The sequence below is a fragment of the Euprymna scolopes genome, chromosome 19 (assembly GCF_053919585.1).
Source record: "Euprymna scolopes isolate OS-2025 chromosome 19, ASM5391958v1, whole genome shotgun sequence".
NCBI lineage: Eukaryota > Metazoa > Mollusca > Cephalopoda > Sepiida > Sepiolidae > Euprymna > Euprymna scolopes.
Window position 1 is genome coordinate 30,080,815 of NC_136500.1, and position 17,665 is coordinate 30,098,479.

The 17,665-nt window shown below is 34.2% G+C and overlaps 1 long non-coding RNA gene across 1 annotated transcript; it reads right to left on the bottom strand.

Annotated features, from left to right (window-relative positions):
- Positions 1 to 4,243: 4,243 nt before the first annotated feature.
- On the bottom strand, positions 4,244 to 9,004 carry LOC145303492 (uncharacterized). The gene is made up of 2 exons (XR_013873720.1): positions 5,037 to 9,004; positions 4,244 to 4,987 (listed from the first exon to the last, which is right to left on the bottom strand). It is a non-coding gene; the product is annotated as an uncharacterized LOC145303492 (long non-coding RNA).
- Positions 9,005 to 17,665: the final 8,661 nt, after the last annotated feature.

The following is a 17,665-nucleotide window of genomic DNA, read 5'->3' on the forward strand; positions in this document are numbered from 1 at the left end:
ACACACAGACATATATATATATATATATATATATATATATATATATATATATATATATATATATATATATACGCACATAACAATATTCATTGTTTGAAATAAGAGCTAGAATAAATAAAAGATTTTAGAATATGTTTTAAATTAAAATGAAGTGTTAAACAGAATGTCTAGTCTTCATGCTACATACGCATTTGTTAAAGATCTCAAATGTACTTTTTATGTTTTGATCTGATGAGGATAATATGTTTAGACAAAAGGTTAATAGATACGTGCAGCGTTTTGTAAATAATCATATTTATATAATTATTATTTTGTACTTATTTACGATATTGATGTACGTAGTTTAAAAAATTTTATATATAATAGAATTATCAATACGATTTTAGCGGAAGTACGAGGAAAAGAAAGGGGAAAAGATAAAAAGAGGGGAGGGGGGCGGAAATCGACAATAGTTAAGTTTTGAGGTTTAAAGAACATTAGATTGTTGTGTGTGTGGGGGGTAGGAAATTCAGCTTGTCCAATAACCTACATCTGAAATTTAAGGTGTTTACACCCAAACTTGGCGGAGGAGTGCGGTAGATAGAAGGTCAAATAGTTGAACTTTGAACCATTTTAAAGCCAAATTACTGGCCAGAAGACCGAGTAAAACGTTTTTCTAAATGTCAATACCCTCTATGTCAAATCTCCAGTCTGTAGACGGAAAATTGACAGAGTAGTTTGGTAGGCAAATTTTTTACGATACAAATCACCCCTATTTCAGAACTAAGTGGAATCAAGTAGTCCTATGAATACTACTGGTTTTAGAGACTAAATGGAGACATTCATACCATGTTTAACCGCATGCCACGAACACGTTCTCTCATACCACTTTAGTGGCTCCTGTATTCTTTATGATAAATACATATATTCTATACACTTTACACTACTTGTGGTTTCTTTCATTTGTAACCCCTAGCACGGGTCTACAACAACTGGCTGACGAGGGCGATTCAAGAACTTCCCGGATCAATCTATAATAATTGCTGACAACAACTGAATTTACGAATATTCGGGCAACGAATTCACTCTAAAAACATAACCATTGGAAGACAGCATTTGACGACCAAAAAGAATTCCAGAAAAACAGAACATAGGCCGATATTCGAAATATTTTTTCCTACACTCGGGGTAAATTCGAAATGTTTATTTTTGAAGTTCGGTGAAGAACGGGAAAAACTACTTGTATGCGTTGGGAAAAAACAACATTTGAGCGTAAAATTTCATAAACACGGCATAAAGAACACTTCGAATAAGGGCAACAATTGTTTCTGAAAAAGGGATTTCACAAAGACCTGGTCAAAAGCCTAATCTTGCTGCTAAAATAGCTACTAAAATTAAACTACAAGCTGAAGCAGAACTCATGAGACGAATTGCATGGAGAATTATTACTACTGAATTCATGAGACCAAGTTTTAAATAAGTACAAACAAAGTTTGTCGTTCTAAAAAGCATGCCCTGCTAATACGTCTGATGGTTAAAAGGTATTAGCGTTGGAAAGTTTAAAATAAACTACTGAAAAGTGAATGATATATTTTATTTTATTGGCTAAATCGAGTATTCACACAAATTTAAAAAGACGTCGGATTTTAATTGGGTTCGAATAAACTTTACACTGGTTGACGGGATTGCACGTCCAAGAAGAGAAAAAAACAACTTTGCTAAGCACGGCAAATAAAGTGTTAACGAGAAAAGGAATATTAAATAAATACTATAAACTCTCTTTCACAGATAAGTAACTTTTTTTTTAAAGAAAAAAGAGGAAAAAATTTGTAGGATCAACAAGGAATTGAACCCAGTACCTACACGTTAGGAAAATTGAAAAATGACAAACGAAATCTACTGCTTTCTTTATAAATGCAAACACCGAATTATTTTTTCATAAAAATTGCCACACGAGGAATTAAATATATGAAAGAAACATTCGTTAAATAACCTGGAACGGATTTTGTAAACGTTTTTTATTCGATAGAGTTGGTACTATAGGAAAAGTAAATCAACGAATTGGATTGTCTCTGATAAAACTCGTTTCGTCATATTAAGTAATTTCATACCGTTCATAAATATAAAAATGGAGGATTTTGCAAAAGAAATTTTGGAAATAGTGAAATTACAACAAAGTCAATAATTAGCACTTGAAAAAAGGTTCAGGGAAAAGCAATTGGAAATACAGAATCAAAACGAAGAAAAACAATTGACAATACAGAAAGAAAACGAAGAGAAACAATGAAATTTTATAAAATATCTCGAAAAAAAAAACGAGAAAGAGAAAAGAATGAAATGAACGAAAAAATATTGGAAAAGCAGTTAGATTTAATGAAATTCTTCTAGGAAAAATAGAAAAGAGAAAGGAAATAAATGCAGTGATCAAATGAAGGTTCGTTTATTTCGACAGAAGTTAGGTACATCCGAGCAACAAAACCAGTCAGATAAAAAATGGATTTGATAACGCAAGTTTTAGTGAATAAGGACAGCGGAGAAGAAACCAGCACAGCTTTTTACAAAAATGCGTTCTGGTCAGCTATTGATACATTTCACTATACTCCCGATGAAGACCTAATGTTTGAGGCATATTTCAGAAGATTTAAAGGCCTTTTTAAAATTTATTGCAATGCATGACGGATCAAAAGAAGGTTCGTTTATTGCTACGAAAGTTAGGTACATCCGAACATAACAAATTCATGGACTATATTTTACCAACAAAAATCAACGAATTGTCGTTAGAAGAGGCAGTCAACCTATTAATGGAGTTATACTGTCCAAAAAGAAGCCTTTTTCATAAACATAGAAATGCATGCATCTCACACATAAGGAGAGTCAGGACTACACGGCATTTGCGTCTATAGTTAATAAGCACTGTGACGATTTCAAATTGTCGTCATAATCAGCGCACAATTTAAAAGGCTTAATATTCACACAAGCTTTGATAGCCACAAAAGACCTTGATATAAAACGTTGTGCTCTAAATAAATTGAAATTAGCACCTTATTTGATGCTTCAGAATCAAGCTGAAGATTGCCAGTGGTTCGTGGCAATGAAGCATGGTTCCCGAAACATAGAGGAAGTAGGTATCGCTCACATTAAAATAATTCGATTCAAAAATAAAGGACACCCGCCCACCAGCGAAGAGGCAAAAAAAATCCCTTCACAAAATTATCAGGATAGACAAAATCCTAGGACCCCTTGTTGCAAATGTGGAAGACCTCATGGGTACAATGCATGGCAGTTCCATAGGAAAATAACATGTGATCTATGCAAGTTACCAGGGCACAGGATCTCTTATTACAGAACAAAAGTAACAAAAAATAGCTATGTAAAAACTGCAACAATTGACCCTTCAACAGCAGAGGACATAAGGAAATATGTTACGGTGAGAATCAGAAATAAAGAAGTAAAACTTTTGTCACAAAGTCGAAAACCTAAGGTCGAAGCCGAAAAACCCAGAAAGGATCTCAAAAAAATTTCCCAAGTGTTTTCTCCAAAAAGCTTTTATGCTGCACAAAAATTAAAGGCGAGATTCGAATTACTGGACGAAGCAAAACCCATATTCAAAATGCCACGGATCGTACCATTCGCTTCGAAGGAAAAAATTGAAAAAGAATTGGAAAGACCAGTTAACACTGGTATTTTAACCCCTATTAACTATAGAGAGTAGGCAGCCCCTACCGTATACGTAAAAAAATCTAAAGAGATTAGAGTATGCGCGGTCTTTTCAGCCGGATTGAATGCGGCGCTCAAGGACTATCACTAGCCACTACAAACCCAGACGAAATATTCGCTAAGTTAAATGGCGGAAAATATTTTTCAAAAATAGACTTAAGCGGGACGTACCTACAAATACCAGTATACCACAGTCAGCCGGTCACTGGGGTGTGACCGACAGACGTGTTATAGTAAATGTCTTAAAGCGGTCTCATGAAGACATGAAGATGGGCCAGTCATTAGGGTCTGTGTAGTAAGAAGAAAATCATACCTGAGATGTTGGTTTTGGGTGTGGCTCCTTTCCTTTCTCAAGATGATCTCTTCACCCTGGTGGCATTCTGGTGGGAATCTTCATTTCTTTGTCCTCAGGGCCGCCTTTCGACTTAAGACATTTATGAAGGCATTCATGGCAGACACAAGAAAAATGACACGCGACACAATTGTAATATACAAAGGTATAACTAACTATTTTATTTTACATTAGAGATACAATATATATTACAAAAAAAACAATTTACAATTAATTTTTACAATAGGCTTTTCAAAGCTAACTAACCTACCCTAACTAGTGTTGAGGGAGGGGGTGGCCCCCCTCATTTACGGAGAGACAGTCTATGCGTCCTCACATCATGGTGGTCGTGCAGGAAAGAGACAGAAAGATAGCAAGGGGATTATGGGAAGGGGGTTTCTTTGTATCTCTACGCTCATGGACAATTTACCACCCGTCCATGCTGCAGAGTGTGTTAGAAACAGTGGCACAAGGAAATAGTGCCACATCCCTCCCTATGCTATCCGAAATTTATGAGCATTCATAAATTTCAGAAGTCCCTAATTTTCCGTGAATGGTGCGTCAACCGGCCGTCAGCAATCAATGTCCCCATGCTCTACGTTCCATCAGGAACTCAGTGAAGCAAGTTATTTTTTTCCACCAGGCTCCTGGTAGACTGGTATACTGCTTCAAATACCAGAGAGGGTAATCATCCTCGCCCTCCATCGAGGCAATGACCTCATGATTTAAATTACTGGATTTACACTTTCTTAAGCAACCAGTATAATATTTTTTTAACAAAGCCGGATTTTACGTGAGTTTATCACGCCGACCTATACGTATTTCACTAAGCCGGATTCTACGTGAGTTTATCACGCCGACCGATACGTATTTCACTAAGCCGGATTCTACGTGAGTTTATCACGCCGACCTATACGTATTTCACTAAGCCGGATTGTACGTGAGTTTATTCACGCCGACCTATACGTATTTCACTAAGCCGGATTCTACGTGAGTTTATCACGCCGACCTATACGTTTTTTAATTTAGTCTGCATAACATTATTTTCGTAACTGGATTTACGCTCCCTTCAGCAACCAGTATAATGTATTTTAACCAAGTCGGAGTTACGTGACCTCATCACGCCGACTATATGTATTCCAAGTTATTACTTCAGTTACTGGACTTACGCTCTCTTCAGCAACCAGTATAATGTATTTTCAGTGAAGCAAGTTATCTTTTTCCACCAGGCTCCTGGTAGACTGGTATACTGCTTCAAATACCAGAGAGGGTAATCATCCTCGCCCTCCATCGAGGCAATGGAGTAACTGGATTTACACTTTTTTAAGCAACCAGTATAATATTTTTTTAATAAGTCGGGGTTACGTGACCTCATCACGCCGACCTATATGGATTTAGTAAAACCTTGGTCTTCAGAGGTTCTAATCCAATTAATTCTGTTAGAGCAAGGAGTCTGCCGCCGAGCGACCAATAAAAACTATCCACCACGGAATATTTATTAATTATATAAAGAATTAATTAAGAAGGGCACTCAGCCTTCATGAGTTAGAATACTCAATTAGGGGGAAAAAAATTCCAAAAATAAACAATTCAGAAACCTGGTATACATTAAATCAATGAAATAGGGTGTTAACAATTTTTTCTTAAAAAGAAAACATTTTTAAAAAATCATTTCAGAGCACCTCGGTCACAATTAGAATTTGTTTACACAATGCAAACGCATTTCAGTTATTACATTCATAATTAACTTTTTCCCAAATTTCAGGGTACATTTAAAAAGTATGTGTATTTTTTCAAAACTTGATTTACAAAAGATCATTAAAATTTAATTCCAAAATTTAAAAATTATTTCAAGTATTTTGGTTCATCGTTAAAATCAATTTATGTTAGTTAACTTCTTTCCAAAGTAATTCATTTATTATTATAAAAACCAATCTTCTCAAAAGGTCATAAACTTCGAATAGACCCATTTTTCGTAATACAATTCAAAAATTATTCCAAACATTTGGTTCATTATTAAAATTAATCTTCCGAAAAGATCATAGACAATTCATTTTGAATCAATTCACCCTTCACAATGAGATTCAGAAACATCCCAAATTTTTCATTTCGTAATTATTATTTTTAAAATTCAGTGTACATTTAAAGTTATTTAATTGATTCTTAAAAATCATTTCTTCTTATAGGTCATTATCAAGGTCATTTCGAATTCAGAAACATTTCACGTTAATTAACTTTATTTTCCAAAGTAATTATTTTATCATTTAAAAGCAATTCTTTTCCTAAACTCACTCACAAGGATTATTTCGAATTAATAAACTCCCGCCACACCCGGGAGTCACATTAGTTAACGACCAGTTCTGTATAGTTAACAGCTCGAAAAAATTAAAGTTTCAATTAAAGAGAGATCTTTCTAGACTGAGGAAATCTTTTTTTTTTCTTAATAATTAATTCAATTTTACGTATATACTCCTCAGTCAATATTTCAGGGACCCCTATCATACGGTCCAATTTCAAATAAACCTTAAATTAAAGAATTTGCTCGAATAATTCTTCCTTAAAATCATCCAGAGTTCAGGAAAATCTCTTTCGTTAGTCAAACAATATTTCCTTAGAAATTATTAAAAATTCAGAGAATATTCGAAATGTAATAGCGTAATTTTTTCTTTAAGAACAACTATGAACATTTCAGAGAACTCTTAAAAAATTAACGTAATCATGTAACAGTTGGCTTTTCCAAACACTCGAAGATTTCAAAAAAGTACTTTAAGTGCTGTTTGAATAATCGTCTCAGTTTTTATTTTTAATAAAAACCAATTGAAGACATCATTTAATGTAATTTAACGAAGCATAAATAATTTTGTTCTTTAAACTTGGTAGAAAAATTTAAAAAACTCCAAGTTAATTCGTTATTATATGCCCTCCTGCAATCAGCCATGGGGGTTTAGCTATACAATCATTAAAACGCAAGAGTAGAGAAAGAGAATGAGGGGAAAAAGAAGGGGATAGAGGCAGAGCGATGCCATTACACACCCCACCACCCTCATAACACCATTACGTAATAACAAAAAAAAATCTTCGACGATTTTAAAAGTCACTCTCTCGTCCTCACAGGTAAGGGAATGAGAGAGAGATAGAGAGAAGAAGAGAGAGAGAGAGGCAGGTAGCGTTGTTCTACCACCCATCCCTTAACAACCTCACAAACACCATGACGAGGTCATCTTAGCTTATCTTTCCCATGTGCGGCCATTGTTTTAAAAAATGAGTGACAGGTAGACATTAAACATTTCTACGAGTTTAAAAAATAATAAAATAGAAAAAAATCTTGTTTTTATCAATTTTGTAAGGCGCTGACACAAAGAAAACTTCGTATTATGTAATCTAAATTTTTAGCGATAATATTTTTTTCTTTCCCTTCTTTTCTTTTTTTAACAGACAAAAAAAATAAATAAAAAACATTATCAAATCAAAAAGTCCCCTTATGTTTCAGTGTAAATTGGTACCTAACCTGAAAAATAAACACATCAACTGTTCATGGAATAAAATGTAATGTAAAAGTTCTATTTTTTCAAATCTGAATCTAACACTTGCAAAGTCAAAAGAATTTTTTTAAAAAGTCCTATATTTTTATAAACCTGAAATAAAGATCAGATAAAAAATGTTAGGTATCCTTTATTTTCTTTCCTTTTTTTTTTCTTTTTTAAATTTATTTTTCGAGCTTCGTGTTTGAAGGATTTTTTCTTTTTTTTTTTCATGTAATAACAAGATGCATAGATATACACACATATCGATATATATCCGGAGAGAGACAGAAAGAGAGAAAGCGTGAGAGAGAAAGAGATATTGCATATTCTAGAGACACTTTTTTTCTCATCTCTGTTTTTTTTTTTTTTTTTTGTGTGTGGGACACATTTCTTACTTTTTTTTTTCGAAGGGTTACTTTTAATACTCTTTTTTTTTTAAATCGATCTTTTGTAAACTGTTTTTTTTTTGTTTTTTTTTTTGTAGGTGCAAGACAATTTTTTGTTCAGGTTCTGAATTTTCTTTTTGAGTGCGTTTTTTTTTTTTTTTGTGCGCGTGTGTACTGGTCTGCCATTTTTTTTTTTTAATTTTGCCAGAAATAGTTTTTTCCGTTTTTAAAGACCGTGGACCATTTTTTTTTTTATTCGATTCGTCTAGTGGTCGTTATTTTTGGTTGTGCCGTGGGTTTAAGGGTCGAAATTATTTCCATGCTGGGAAACAATATGTTCTGGTCATAGTGCATCATTTATACTGCGACACAGATGCGACGAGATCCGTCTGGTAATTAACCAGGGTCAATCCTGCGTCTTAAGGCAACCATTTATACCACAGTCAGCCGGTCACTGGGGTGTGACCGACAGACGTGTTATAGTAAATGTCTTAAAGCGGTCTCATGAAGACATGAAGATGGGCCAGTCATTAGGGTCTGTGTAGTAAGAAGAAAATCATACCTGAGATGTTGGTTTTGGGTGTGGCTCCTTTCCTTTCTCAAGATGATCTCTTCACCCTGGTGGCATTCTGGTGGGAATCTTCATTTCTTTGTCCTCAGGGCCGCCTTTCGACTTAAGACATTTATGAAGGCATTCATGGCAGACACAAGAAAAATGACACGCGACACAATTGTAATATACAAAGGTATAACTAACTATTTTATTTTACATTAGAGATACAATATATATTACAAAAAAAACAATTTACAATTAATTTTTACAATAGGCTTTTCAAAGCTAACTAACCTACCCTAACTAGTGTTGAGGGAGGGGGTGGCCCCCCTCATTTACGGAGAGACAGTCTATGCGTCCTCACATCATGGTGGTCGTGCAGGAAAGAGACAGAAAGATAGCAAGGGGATTATGGGAAGGGGGTTTCTTTGTATCTCTACGCTCATGGACAATTTACCACCCGTCCATGCTGCAGAGTGTGTTAGAAACAGTGGCACAAGGAAATAGTGCCACACCAGTAGAGGAAGATAGCTGGAAACTTTTGTGTATCTCAACGCACAAAGGACTTTATAAATTAAATAGATTAACATTTGGTATAAAAATAGCACCTCCAGTTTTCCAACAGGTAATTGAAACTTTGTAAAGCGGTTTGAATTTCGTAATAGGCTATCTGGACGATATTCCGATGCGTAGTCAAAATGTTGAACAACATAGAGATCATGTATTTCAAGTGTCTGAGAGAATAAAAGAATATAGCTTCACATTGAAGGACGCGTGATGCGATTTTTTTTTGGGAGGGGCGAATTAAATACATGGATCATATAATAGATAAGGACGGGATGCTACCCAATCCAGACAGGTCCACGGCTATAAAAGACATGCCAGAATCTCATTGCAGAGTTTTTAGGACTCGCAAACTATTATCAAACGTTCATTAAGAACATGCTTGAATTGCGTGCGCCATTAAATGTACTATTAAAAAAGGACAAAACATTGGACTGGACGCCTGAGTGCCAGGCAGCGTTTAATAAATTAAAAGATGTTTTAACGTCAGATTTATCCCTGACTCATTTCAATCCGAAACAAGAGATTATTGTCCCAACTGACGCAAGTTCTTATGGGAGCGGGGCGTGCAGTCTACACAAGATGCCTGATGGGTCCGCTAAGCCGATCGCACATGCGTCAAGAACTTTACTTCCTGCCGACAAGAATGACTCCAAAATCGAAAAGAAAGCAGTGGGAATCATATTAGATGTTACAAAATTCCAATTATTAAATTGCAAACTGACCACAAGCCGCTAATAACGATCTTTGGCTCTAAAAAAAGGTCTACCAACTAACACAGCCAACAGACCGCAAAGATGGGGGCCCATTTTACTGAATTACGATTTCAGTATGGAATTTCTTACATCTGCATACGGATTGTCGCGATTAATCCCGAAATAAAGAGAATCGCTGGAATACACAGTAATAGCGTCACTACAAAGTAAAAAGGACTATACACAAATACTATATAATACAATCAAGGAACTATCAGGCATTTTGGAAGATATAATAAGGGAGGCTGAAAAAGATAGTTTCATCAAAGAAATGACACAAAAAAATCAATTGGATAAATCGGCAGCAGAAGCTTATTCTATGTGCAATGATGTACTGTTGTACCAGGAAAAAGTAGTAATCCCAACTGCACTACAAAAGAAAATTATAAAGGATTTTCATACGGGCACCCGGGGGCTACGCAAATGAACAGCCTCATTAGGTCCTACGTTTACATGAAGAATATGGACACTGATATAGAAGACACGGTACAATCGTGCAAGGGATGCGCATTGGCTGCAAAAGCGCCCCAAATACAATTTAGCCCGTGGCCTAAAGCGGACCACCTATAGCAAAGACCACACGTGGATTCCGCAGGCCCACTGGATGGAACCTACTATTTAATAGTGGTAGACATTTTTTTTCAAAATGGCCTGTGGTATTTCGATGTAAAATCCAACGACGGATTTTACAATCAGTGCTCTTCATGAATTGTTCGCTAGGTTTGGTGTGGTTGGTTTTTTAGTGTCAGACAATTGCACACAATTCACTTCAGCAGATTTTAAAAGCTTCTGCGAGGATTTTCAGGTTAACCACATAACGACGCCAACCTATCATCCCCGTCGAACGGTCAGGCAGAAAGGTTTGTAGACACGTTGAAAAGAGCCCTGAAGAAAGCTAAAGGAATGCCCTCAGAAAAGACGTTACAACAGTTTTTTTCAAGTTTACTGAATTATGCCAAATGAATGACTCTATTGAAGATGTCGTCGGCAGAGTTAATGTTCGCAAGGAAAATTAGGCCGGTCTACCAAAACAGGTGAAACCGCTAAATACTATAGTTCTTAAAAAGGAGTATTTACCTGGTAAAAAGGTATTTTTCTAGGAACACAAAAATAATAGCACGATGTGGAACTAGGAAAGGTCTATAACAGGATCTGGCGGATAGTCTACATTATTGAAGATCCAAGATTTACACACAAGTAACATTTAAACCAAATTCGGAAACGTATAACTGATGACGAAAGACACCCGCCTGCTGCACAAGAAGTAATGAACCAGATATATAACAGGTTCGACTTGGTAACAAAATAAGCAGCCGGACATCGCCTGTCTTCCAGGAAAAGGAAAATGATCCACGCGATATGGATCAACCCCAGGAAAAAGAGCTATACGATCATCCCAGGGGAGTGAAACGCTCGGGAGGGGGGGGTGATGTGGAGTACAAATCACCCCTATTTCAGAACTAAGTGAAATCAACTAGTCCTATGAATACCACTGGTTTCAGAGGCAAAATTGAGACATTCATACCATGTTTAACCGCAGGCTACGAATCCGTTACTCTCATACAACTTTAGTGGCTCCTGTATTCTTTATGATGAAGACATATTATATTTTATACACTCTACACTACTTGTGGTTTCTTTCATTTGTAACCCCTAGCACAAGTCTGCAACAGAAATACACACGCACAGACATACAATTTCACTTATATATATGTGTGTGTGTGCATGTGTGTGTGTGAAATCAATTTGCTCCTGTATTGCTGCGAGACTAAATTGAAAGAGCAATGTCCTGCAGTTACGGTTTGCCTATCCAAATCACGTTAGTCATTCTGATTATGGTGGAAGCGTAAATCAGGCTCATAACCAGATCTTGTTGAGATGTCCTTAATTAAATCCGATTGTTCTATTAAATCAACATTGCTGTCTGTTAATAGCAAGTTCCCATTGAATTAAAAGGACGTTAGGTGATCGGGTCATGTAAACAGATCGATGAATTTTCATGTGCACACGACATGACCTTAATATTTGCCTCTAATCACATCGAGGCTTTATCATAAGGACTTCACCTGAAACCCGCTAAGGAAATGATCATTAAATTTTAGAGTTGGAATAGAGTTAGCAAGCATTGAGTAAGTTCTTAAACTCTTATTGACACATAATGAGTTTGAGCTTTTGAAAAAAGAAAAAAAGATATGCCATAGTTTCCAAATAGACGGCCGTGTTTGAAGTTTGCGGTAAGGGTACCACCTTTAAGATGATGGGACCTCAAAGCTGAAATCTATAAAATTCGTAAATTCTGGCGAGGTATTTTCTGTCTCTTTTGCTGGCGAAGTGTCAAAGGTCAACGTGCACATTTTAGTTCAGGGTTGCTAGACAAGCTTTCCGTTTATGTATACGCCTTCACGTCTAACTACATATTTCTCACTCTCTCTCACCCACTCTTTCACTATTTCTTTCTTGCTAATACAAGTAAACTGTCTCTGATATTTTCTGTGACTGCTTTATAAGTAAAGCAGTTTATAAACATCGACAACCAAGCAGGCGAAAAGCATATGTGTCAGAACTAAGATATGAATGTATGCATCGATAAATAAACATATAACTTATGTTTTTTTTGTGCACACGACATGACCTTTTTCCGTGACATTTATTTTTCTCAAAACATAACTTATGTGTAAACAAACGTCTTTTACAGGCACTTTTATGTTAGTTGGGCCTTTTATCTTGTCCGTGTTGATGTTCACAAACATATATATATATGATGGAAATTCTTTGCACTTCAAACAAGCAAAATTCGTCAAATATATTTAAAATAAACTTCTACAGAAGACGCCTTGCGTACCGCAAATCCAAACACAATTAAACAGTGCGGAAGCTTCTACATTTTTAGCACAAAATTAACATTATATATAGTGTATACTATAATAATCTTATATATAAACAGATATGTGTATGTCTGTCTTTCGGTCCGTCTGTCTGTCTCCATATTTTCAAATAGTACCTACTCCGAAACTGAAAGTCGTAGAGTGGCGGTAGTGGTCTCAAATGATTAGATTTTTTACGGGTCGTTATTGTTTGGGTCTTTTAAATTGTTTTTAAGGAGTCAATAAATAACACTTTAACATTTTATTTTCTTCAGTTTAATCATCTCTAGGAAGTCTTGAAAGAAATGTTGCTTAAAATATAACTTGGTTTGTTCTTTTACCTCCTTATCTCGTAATATTATTTCCTGTATTCTAATATATGTGTGTATGCGTGTGTGTAGGTGTGTGTGTATCTTTGTGTGTGTGTGTGTGTGTGTTCTTTGAGTGGATGGATGTACGCGTGTGCGTGCGTATGTTTGATTTTCTTGTTATACTCTTACAACATTATATTATATTCTTTTTTACGTCAGTGTGGTCTGATAGAAGTTCTTAAATATGTATATACATGAATATGTGTGCATGTGTGTGCGTTTATATGTGTGGATATGATATATTCTAAATATAATAACAACAGTCTCATTGCTTTGTAAAAATTGATGTTATATTTTTTATTTAAACACAAGTCAAACATATATATATATATATATATATATATATATATATATATATATATATATACCTTACATAATGTACGGTTGAATAGTTTCAATAGAAAATGCGCTAAACGGCGTCTTATAAATAGGGCTAGGGAAATCGAATATTCTCATCACCACTTTTGGATCTTGAGTATACATCTGTCACATATACACACAGTTAATCAACTGAGAACCACAACACTGTATAAAAAAATCATATAAGATATCAACGGATATATACTCGAGAGTCAAAACATAAAAAAGAATATTCTGTTTTCCTAGCCTTTGTTATAAATTACGAATCTATCGCTACAAAAAACTGTTTAATTTCAACACACTATAAAACCATGTCTTACATAATGAGATGCTGGCAGAAATTTGTCCTTTAAATGTAAATAAACTTTTTAGTCGAAGTTCAGAATTGATATATTTCTCTTTGTATTTGTTTAATTTCTTTATTAAAGAAAGGGTCTTACGTTTTCATATATGAACCAAGAACACCACGGACTTTCAAGATTAGAAATTTTATCCAAGATATTTACATGGGTGGACGAAAATACATAGGAGGCACTTCTCTGCTGATTACAACATAGTTGTCTTCAAGTCTTATGACAAATAATACATGTTCGACACCCCTTTTAAGTAATAAACTATTGCACTTTTTCACGCATGGTTTGCAATAGTTTATACAGCTTGTTTCTATATCCATTGACAAACAGTTATCCTAGAGTGTTCTTGGGGACCTAGTTATAAATTTGTATAACATATATACATCGCAACAAAGATACACTTTTAAGGAGGTGAAATATTCAAACTATTAGAAAAGAAAGGAAGTCTCAGACTAAATGACAGAAGATGAATTCCCGACTTATATACACTTACAATTTCTCGCGAGTATTTGTTAGTATTTCGTAAGCAAATGCGGAATGAAAGGCTAAAAAAAGTATGCAGTTTCGCTTATTTCATAGTACTGTGTCCGTATTAACTAAATACATCACGTCCTAATTATTTTGCATATGTCTTGTTGTGAGTCTTTTAACAAAAACATATATACTATTGTTACCTTTTTCTGTGTTTATTAACCGATTGTGTCGAAAAAGAATCATTTTTTGTCTGCAAGAATATTAAATAGAAAATTTCATTTTTCCCCATCTTTATATTGAGAAGATTTCTTTCGAAGAAAATAACATGCGATAATATCCCCATATACCCGTCGAAACCAAACTTATATCGATATATAATTGATGAGCGCTAAAAAATGTTGTTAGAACCACACACAAACACACACACACGTGTATATATATATATATATATATATATATATATATATATATATATATATAAACCTAACTCCTATCCTTACATCATCAACGCTCTGATCCCCATCTGGCATCAATTGGGATGGATAGCTCTCGTCTGGGAGAGGCCCCGTGGGTTTGACCTTTACTCCTTATCTGAAATGGAACACGTACATCAAGTATGTTGCCAAGGTCGCTGGAAAGATTGTGAGATCCTTCTACCGCTCCAGAAGATATCTCACTACTGATACAATTCTCTATCTATATAAAAGCCAAGTACGTCCAAGGATGGAATACTGCTTTAAACAATTACGTCGCAGATCTCTTTATATATAAAATGTTTTTTACCGTCCTATATTACATTCAATTACATTTTATTCAACTAAAAAACTTTTAAAAATATTTAACGAGACAAAATATATAATCCACAATTCTTGTATTTTTTCGTTTCTTTTAGGGGAGGTGGCAATATTGATAAATGTAGGCTAAAGTGTTATTCTTGTTTACATTTTAAAAAGCAAGCGAATTCAACAAGGATCGTAAAAATATTCCTCCTTCGCTAACCACGCATTCGCGTCTCGCGTCATTTCTTGATTTGGTTTAAATAGTAAAAGAAAAAAAATGCGACATTATTTCGATTTCGTCACTGTGAACCAGTGGATAAAGGAGCAGAGTCGAAATGTAGAGGTTTCAGTTTAGAGCCAATGTAATTTAGTTTTTTTTTCGGGGGGGGGGGTAACAATCTTAAAGGTTTATATATGCGCTTTTTTACGTTCTACATTCTCCTATTTTTTTTTTAAATCAAGATGAAACGAAAAACCTTCCGTTGGTTTTGCGGTGTTTTCTTTTTGTGTGTTTTTGTGTTCATTTTATTTTTATTTTGGTTTTATTTTTAAGAGATTACGGTGATAAGTGTAATTATTATACTAATTAATAAAAACAATAATCAAAAGATAAATACACGGAAAATGTTTCGTTTAATCTGATTAGAATAATATTACCTATTTTAGTTCTTAAATAAAATTTCTGCTTCTTAAAAAAACTTTGAGACCAACAATTTTTAAGCACTGAGGCCGGTAATGAAACAGTCAACATTACCACAGCTTAAATGACTAAATGGATGTTTTTTGGTGTTTTCCGCTCTCTCCACCCAGTATGCCTACTGGTTCATTTTTTTTCTTTTTCTTCTCGCTGCTCTTTTTTACGGCTGAGTGCTGATCAATGCTCTCTCCACCCGTACTTGACATTTCGATACCGGTCTGACCATGAGGAGTTGGGAGTGTCTAGTCCAAATATATCTATATAATTATAAAACTCAAATGACCTTGTAATGAGTGCTGTAACCACACATCCGGTTTACGACTTCCGGCTGCATATGTCTACATAAACATAAACCCATAACAGCGTAAACAAAGAGACACAAATTGCTACTTTGGCAGAATTTGGCCTGCGGACTGAAATATTAGCGTTATTATTTAGAAATTATTATTTAATATGGGAAGGGTGGGGATTTTTTTCAGCTGTTTTGTATTACAACTATACTGTTGCAATTTTCTTACAAATAAATCAACTTTGACCGGTTGACAACTATAAGACCATTTTACAACGGCGATTTACCCACTTCTTCTTTTTTTTAATTTAATCTCCATTTTTTTAATACACCTTTCTTAAAAACATTCATACATTTTCTTCTACACTACCAACATAAATAAATAACCCCGAAAAGTTTGTTTTTTTACAGATAAATAATCAACAAAATAAAACGTATTGTTTTACTGTGTACGTTTTCAGCGTCGTAATTGTTTTTCTTTTTAAATCATCCAAATGATCAATGGTTAATATTTTCTGCTTTTTTTACATCGTTCATTTCCACATTGTCTTAATTAGTTTATTGACCTGATTATTAACATACATTAAATATTTGACCCAATGGGTCATGAATGTTCGTTTAAAATAAATGAAAAAGGTTACATTTTATTTCCATTTAAAAAGCCATTCTTAACATGGGGAGAGTGTTTTTTAACTAATCTGTACATTCAACTAACAATTTCATTTAAAAAAGATTTATCAAAATTTGAATTTAACTTGAAGTACTACGGTTCAGTGCACATTTACCTATAAGTATGGAAAACCACTTATAATTCTATTGCTGTACTTTTTTTTTCAAAAATAAACAATTATAAACAGAACAACCGATAAAAATCTATCTATATTCTTTTTTTCATTTTAATATACTTTCATAGATAAATGTTTCTGTTGTGTCGCAAAAACTATTTTCTTTACATCAGAAGTGGCACGCTCATATATTAATTCCATAGCTAAAATACTGACCCAACGGGTCACGCGTCATCTAGTATATATATATATATATATATATATATATATATATATATATATATATATATATATATATATATATATAAATGAAATAAAAATTACAATTACATTTACCTAAATGATCCAAGATGGTAAAATTAAAGTATATTATAAATATTAAAGAATTAATATTTATAAAATTATCTCAGCCAGATGTAAAAGCTCGATAAAACCAAATAGGAAATAGAGCTTATAATATGAGCAAACAGTTAATAAAATATGTTAAAAAAAACACTTTGAAATGAGTTAAAACATACTTAATCTGAAAAGGAAACACTAGATAAATGGATAGTCTTTAATCCGCGGAGTTTCGAAGAAATACTCTCTTTCTCATCAGAGGGTAGGAATTAGCAAAACGCGGGATCGGATTTTGCATGGTGAAGTATTTAATGAAACAACAAGTAAGTCAAAGATCTTACTTAAAAACAAAAAAAGTGAAGCAGAGGGAATATGGTGAAGAAAAAGGTGATTACACATGAATGGATAGTCTGTTAGAAGATAAAAAATCCAGTGACGGTAAAATCCAAATGTAAAACTTCAAGAAAGTTAAAAGAATTTCCATTTGTACAAGTAAAATCCAAGGAAATTCCGTAATTGGAAGAAGATGGTCCATAATAATCCAA